Source organism: Clytia hemisphaerica, unplaced genomic scaffold (genome assembly GCF_902728285.1).
Source record: "Clytia hemisphaerica strain Z4C2 unplaced genomic scaffold, Clytia hemisphaerica genome assembly, whole genome shotgun sequence".
Taxonomy (NCBI): domain Eukaryota; kingdom Metazoa; phylum Cnidaria; class Hydrozoa; order Leptothecata; family Clytiidae; genus Clytia; species Clytia hemisphaerica.
In genome coordinates, this window is record NW_027104338.1 from 1146258 (window position 1) to 1153437 (window position 7180).

A 7180-nucleotide genomic window follows, 5' to 3' on the forward strand; every position below is an offset into this window, starting at 1 on the left:
TAAAAAAGTTAAAACTTCTTCTTTTATCGTACTTTGAAGACTTCAAAATATTTTCTCTCTTTTATTTTGTTTATGACTTTTTCCCGCGCTTTTTCTATAAAGTTTACAGACGCACTTCTTCGTAGAAGAGAAAAATATTTCCTTCGCACACTTATTTATTCATGTCAGTTGTATTTATAAGAATCGATCAATCTAAAAAGTTAAAATACTTTAAGTAAGTAGAGCCCTATGTTTCACTGGGTACTTGCTGAAAATCCTTTGACATGTCTTTGACATTTATTGACAAAATGACCCTTTTGAACCAAACTATTGACAGGGTCATTAAATATGACCTTTGTAGACTTCATTTTATGTAGCAAAAATTCTTATTGTGCTCAATAAGATGCTTTCAGTATCGCAAGGTAGAAATTTTCAGTAGGAAAATACTACAAAGAGCTGTTTTAGAGGTGTCAATTTGACCATGTCAAAGTATTGACGAAATGAAATTTTTGATAAAAATATTGACACAGTTATTGAATATTAAAAGCTTCGCAAACCAATTCCAAGAAATATTTTGGCACCATTTGATATGATGCAGATCATACAATAGGATAGAGATAGATTGACCCCTATTTATATTACAGAGCCTTTTTTAGACATTTACGTGTATTCTTATCGTCTTATAATAAGAGTCATAAGAGGGGGTATGTTTAGGGGTCAGTCACAAATCGATTTTAAGTTAGAAGAACGTCAATTGACGTATATGGGTGGGTGGGTTAAAGGTTGTTGACGTTTTTCAGAAACATCGATTTTTCATTCCATGCCAAATATTACTTCTCGCCATGTTTCTGTTTGATCGCTTCGTTTGTTTTGAAAACCAAAACAAACGGCCCGATGTTTATGTCTTTTCTTTGTTTGACGGCCCGAACGGCCCTTGAATTTTTGCAGATGGCCGTTCTTTCTGTCGCTACATACTACGGAGATAATTAATTACGGGAATTTTGTGAACAAGTTTAGAAATTATCTCCGTTTCTTTTTTTTTTCAAATATAAACTATGCAAGCCGTAGTGAAAATCAAGATGGCTGACGAAACAGCAATGAAGGCAGTTTTTATCGATTTTCGGGGATATCAAGGTGTTTGACGTTTTTGGGTGTGGGTGGGTGGGTCAGCTTTTAAAACGTCAATTGACGTTCTTCTAACCTAGAATCGATTTGTGACTGACCCTTAGGAAAAAGGAAAGTTCTTATAATAAGAGTCATAAGAGAGAGTAGGTTTAGGAAAAAGAAAAAATCAAGATAATGGCCTTTTGTTTTATACTTCAGTATACTTATATGAGGCGAAGAGAATATTTACTCACTACGTAAATATGCTAAATATTCTTTAAGATAACACTTTTTTCAAGTAAATATAAAGCAAAGACTTGTGTGTTAGCATTCAGATATTACAAAACCAATTTTTTTTAAATAGAGATTTCGAACAGAAGGAGAGTTCTGGTCTGTAAAGTATACAAACTGAGTAGGTAGTAAGTATTAAGTAGTAGGTAGTAGGCGTTTTGTACTTGCCGGTATTTGAATTTGTCGATCTACAAAAAGCTTTCGATACCGTTGATCACAAAATTCTTCTCTCAAAATTAGATCACTATGGAATCAGAGGAGCTACTAAAGTCTGGTTTAGTTCATACCTGTCCCATAGCTGTCAACTTCGCCCCACAAAAATGCGGGAGAGGTTCCAAGTCGGAAAAATTTTCCCCGATAATCCGATTTTTCAAAATCAGAAAATCGGGAAATCGGGGAAATTTTCTCGTAAAATCCGATTTTATTGGAAATTTTTCGGGAAATTGGGGAATTTTTCGTTCCGATCTTTCAAAATCCAGAAATTTTGCCATTTGGTTTTTCCAAAATCGGAAAATTTTTGGAAATGCGGGAGATGCGGGAGAAAATCCCAAAAATGCGGGAGATTTGGCAGAATTTCGCTTCACGCGGGAGAAATTGTTGACATGCGGGAGTCTCCCGCTCAATGCGGGAGAGTTGACAGCTATGCTGTCCGATACCTTGAAATTGGGTAACTTGCATCAGTGCCAGTGGAGGCTAACATGCATATCCCTCAAATGATGAAAAACCTGGCTGGTCATTAAAATACAAAATAAAATCAAAACAAAAATGGTAGAGTAAAGCTGCTTAGTTCTATTTTAATGACCAGCCAGGTCTTTCATTTGAGGGTAATGACGACCCTGGATACCGCCGTACATTGCACGGTAGAGTCCGGTGGGCGTCGGGTGGGTGTACAGTGGACGGAGTCTAACCTATTTTTACCACCATAAATGTCCCACCGTACACGAAAAATACCGCCGTATATTGTACGGTGGGAAGTCGATCTGTGCGCCTGTGGCAATTCCGTGTACGGTGGGATTCTGTACGGTGGTGTTGTACGGTGTTTTCGATCTTACCTAAAATACCATCGTACACCCACGGGACGGCCACCGGACTCCACCGTGCAATGTACGGCGGTGTCCAGGGTCGTGGGATGCATGTTAGGCGGTCATCGAAAAAATGCTCTGTTCGCGTCGCAACAGGTGTTAAAAATGCATGCGGGCAGATGGGGGGTCAAAAACATTCCCGGGTTTTTTTTAATCACGCCAGTAACTCAGGGGCGGGTGTTAACGCGAGCAAAACAATTTTTCGATGGTCGTCAGAGCATTGAGAAAAAAGCTATACTTTAAAGAAAAAATTGCTTTTCCCAGATTTTTTTTCCGCATCTCCGCACCAGAAAATCAGCGGAAAATTTGATGCGGGCAGGTGACGTAAATAGAACAATTTTTTGATGACTACTTAGCCTCCACTGATGCAAGTTACCCAATCTCACGGTATAGATTCCAATGTTTGTTTCAATTTCAGGAATAAAATCAAACTTAAAACCTATTAAACCACAAGTGTTACGAGTAAGCCAAATCACGTATTACAAACAACCTCTAAATTGCCGAGTACAGGAGAAAAAAAATCGAAATTCAAAATGGCGGCCAAGCCCACGCTGATAACTATCAAAAATCTTTGTTTTCAATCAGCTATTGCAGCTCAATAAAATTCAATGAAATAATATGAAATAAAAAGTAAAAAAACCTTGAACCTTTCATGAATCCAAATAAATAAAAGTATTCATCTAAAGTGAAGATTACATTTCAAAATAAAACGATTTCCAAACCCACCTAAAGTCAGTGTCTGCCGACTAAAAATTTCTCTGCGGGGTCACTGGCAAGGAGTTACGACTTCAGACTTTAGATTCCAATTCTTGTATAGTCTGCAACTACACTGCCAAATGATCTGTATTACAAATACTTCCAAATGGGTCCATAAGTTAAGAAAATTAAATTATCATCTAACACGGGGGTTTTGTTTTTAAAAACAAACTTCAAAATAAAATTTTTAATGAACGTATTATATACTTAAAATATCACTTACTTACATAACATTTATGATATAACACCCCTTTCTTAAATAAATGGGCTCTTCAAGTCTTTTATGTTTGCGGCAAGAAGGAAGAAAAATTTAATTTGACCCCAGGTTTTTTCTCTCTTTTTCTAGCTAGTTCCTGCGTGTTAGTGTAAACACAACTTTAATCCGGGGAAATGAAGCGTTTTCATTGGTCTAAAATCACTGATTGTCACGTGACCAGAATTTTTATCCAGGGAAATGCCGTGGCGGCAATGTTTTGCTTTAGTGAGTTTGACCATTTTGTTGTTTTGAGTTGAGCGGGCAAAATTTCTGTACAAACAAAAATATGGCTTCGCTGGAATACCGGTTGAAACACTTGTGAAACATGGTCACAAGTGTTACGCGTAAGCCAAATCACGTATTACGAACAACCTCTAAATTGCCAAGTACAGGAGAAAAAAATCGAAATTCAAAATTGCGGCCAAGCCCACGCTGATAACTATCAAAAATCTTTGTTTTTCAATCAGCTATTGCAGCTCAATAAATCAATGAAATAATTTGAAATAAAAAGTAAACAAACCTTGAACCTTTCATGAATCCAAATAAATAAAAGTATTCATCTAAAGTGAAGATTACATTTCAAAATAAAACGATTTCCAAACCAACCTAAACAATAGATCCAAAAGGGCGCCATCATAATCTTGGAAGATAATTTGTTTTGGTCTCCGGCTTTGGGAAGTAGCAATGTTTTTGGTTGTTTTCAATGGAAAATGGTAAGAAACTTAAGTTTACAAAGGTCATTTAGTTTTTGCTGGCTTATAGAATGGCAGAATTTTGGATGGTTTCCCTAACTGTGCTTTTCTCAAACTTTAAACAATGATGAACCTGTTTATCAAAATTAACCATTTTTTATCTTTCTTCTTCTCAACGAAACTTCACCCTTCAATAATCCAAAGCACTCCAAATCTTACTGAAGTTATATAGCACATCAGAAATTTCTTATGATTATTGATATTTACTGAAATATCGTTCATTGCGGCTGCGGTCAGTTAGTGGAAATATCTCCATTTAAAGCATGTTCAAAGCTCACATAACCACTTTCTTTTTATTACAGAAACCAAGTAAGTGAGAACAAGTCATTAAAACTAAAAGTCAGCGCTTTGTGGTTGTGACGTAGGTTTTGTAATAGATTTTCACAGTTTCTTGATTCTACGTCATTTTATAAACCTCTTAGTAGGAGAACGTGTCAAAGGAATTTTGTAACACTTAATGTCAGATTAAAAAGACGATTAGAAAACGAAAGTTTCTTCGTTTTGGCATTGATGGAGGAGAATGAAATTTCCAGAAGATGCTTTATTCGATATGCAGATCCCCATTTCCGTAAAATCGCGATTCCCCATGGTTGCAAAATGGTAGCTTTGGGTGATTCCTTTATTCTTAATAGTGAAAGCCAATGGTGCAAGATTTTGAAGGGATTGTGCACTTTTTGCAAAAAGCATGAAATTTTGCACAGGCCTACTTTAGACCTAGATAAACGATTTCAGTCCGGGAGCCCAAAAAAAAATTGCCTTTTTCCCCCTTTTTCAGGCGATTTTCTGCTGACATCAGCTAAAAAATTTTGGCCTAGAGGTCATCTCTGAAAATATGGTCATATCATATATCGTTGGATCGGAAATTGTATATAGATTCCAAAAAAGGATTATCTCAAACCGTAAAAATCAAGCCAATAAAAGTTATTCATTCCCAAAGTGAGTGATGACGTCATCAAATTTTTCTGCCTAGCAGCCAATTCTGTAAATATGGTCATATCATATATCGTTGGATCGGAAATTTTATGTAGATTCCAAAAAAGGATTATCTCATACCTTGAAAGTTTAGAGAAAAAGAAATATCAATGCTCAATGTGAGCACGGTATTTCCGACAAAGAAGTGAATTTTTGGTGTTAATGGGGGGGGGGGGGGTGCAAATGTTGAGGGATGATTGTAATATCTTTATTGTACTTCATAATCTTCCTTTATAGATTATTTCAGTCTTTAGCTTCATCAAGTCTTTAGCTATGTTATTGGATTGCGATTACCATTTGCAAGAGCAGAACATAAGTATATTTTTACACTCTATTTTTCTTTCTTTTAGGAGCTAGATAAAGAAAAATGTAGATACAGAAATAAACAATAACAATGTCAAAGAGAAGAAATGTTATAATTGCTGATCCTGGTGGATCAAGCCCAAAGAGTTCCAAACGCGATGAAAGTGATGGTAAAGAGAGAGGGCTGGAGCAGTTACTTTATTTGTCAAACTGAAACGGATGAAAAACTTCAGTCATCATCAAAAGCTTTGACAGCTGATAAAGAACAAGCATACAAAGAACTAGCGAAAAGAATAGCAAAGTTTGATTCAATAGACATGTTACTAGTGCCTCTAGACATAGACAAATTGAAAGAGGTAGTTGCATTTCACTAATCAGAAATGAAGCTAATTTAATTTTTCTCCAACGATAAGCTTAAAACAAGGCGATTCAGAAATACCAGAAATCTGACAAGACAGACAGAGGTACTAATTAACTAAATGAAGTAACTAATTTTAAATTTTCTAACCTATTTTGACCGTTGTTTTTTAGCTTTTCGAGTTTATTAGGGTTAATTTTATTTTTTCTGCACGAATTTGTCAAGTTTTTATAATGTTTTTTATCTTTAGTAACACGGCAACAGTCTCAATCTCAACAACCATCTAAAATTGCCACGTGTTTCTTTTGTAACGAACAGAAAAAGGGGAGTTGCATCTGGCTCAATCATATAGACTTGACCATCGTGTTCGAACCAGTGCAAAGCTACTCGATGATTCCATTCTCTACGCAAAGCTTCAAAATGGTGATATGATTGCTCAGGATGCCATGTACCCTCGAAACTGATCCGTATAGAAAGAGAACAAATAAACAACTTGGTGGTTGTTATTCAGAACTTCATCACAAGCTATGTGGAATCGCATTCGCTGAAGTTGTAACTTTCATAGAAGAAATTTGCCAAGCTTGGTGTAACTGTTGAAACAATGGAGCACAGCACTCGCTTCAAAGAAAGGCTTCTTGCTCAATTTGAAGGCTGGACAGCTTATAATAGCAGGAGTCGTTATAGCGAAGATCAAAAATGGCTTGACAATCTTAGCAAATCATCATGGGCTGTTTATCATTCAGTAAATCAAGAGCAAAGATACGCCCGCTATGCTTCCGATTCTACGAGACGACTCCAAGTCACCAGCTACAATCAAGTATTTGCTGAACAAGCAGCAGTGATTGGTCTTGACCAGCCTTTGTACGCGATCGAAAAGAAAATCCAGTGGCATCATCCTTCGCTATATGGTGAAAAGAAACTGGTATTGATGCTTGGGGCGTTACACATCGAGATAGTCATGATGGGATGTATAGGTGATTTCTAGAGAATAGAAGCTCTTTCAAGTAGTGGAGTGACATCATCAGGAAATGAAGCAATGTTATCAGGTCATGATGTCGCTAAAACAAAGTATTGTCACCAAGTAACAGCAATGTCATTAAATCATCAGATGAAAGCGACATGTCATTACAAGGCCGAAAGAAGATTGTTGTTCGTGGATATAGAGATGTTGCAGTCTCCGTGTTCGCCCGCTTGAAAGAACAGTTGGAAGAGTTATGGGTCGATTTTGGAACGGGGAAGCACCGGCATTTTATTCCAGCTCACAAAATATTCTCTAAAATTGGTCAGTTGAAAGCCTTAGCACTTCCATTTTTCCATGCCTTTACAG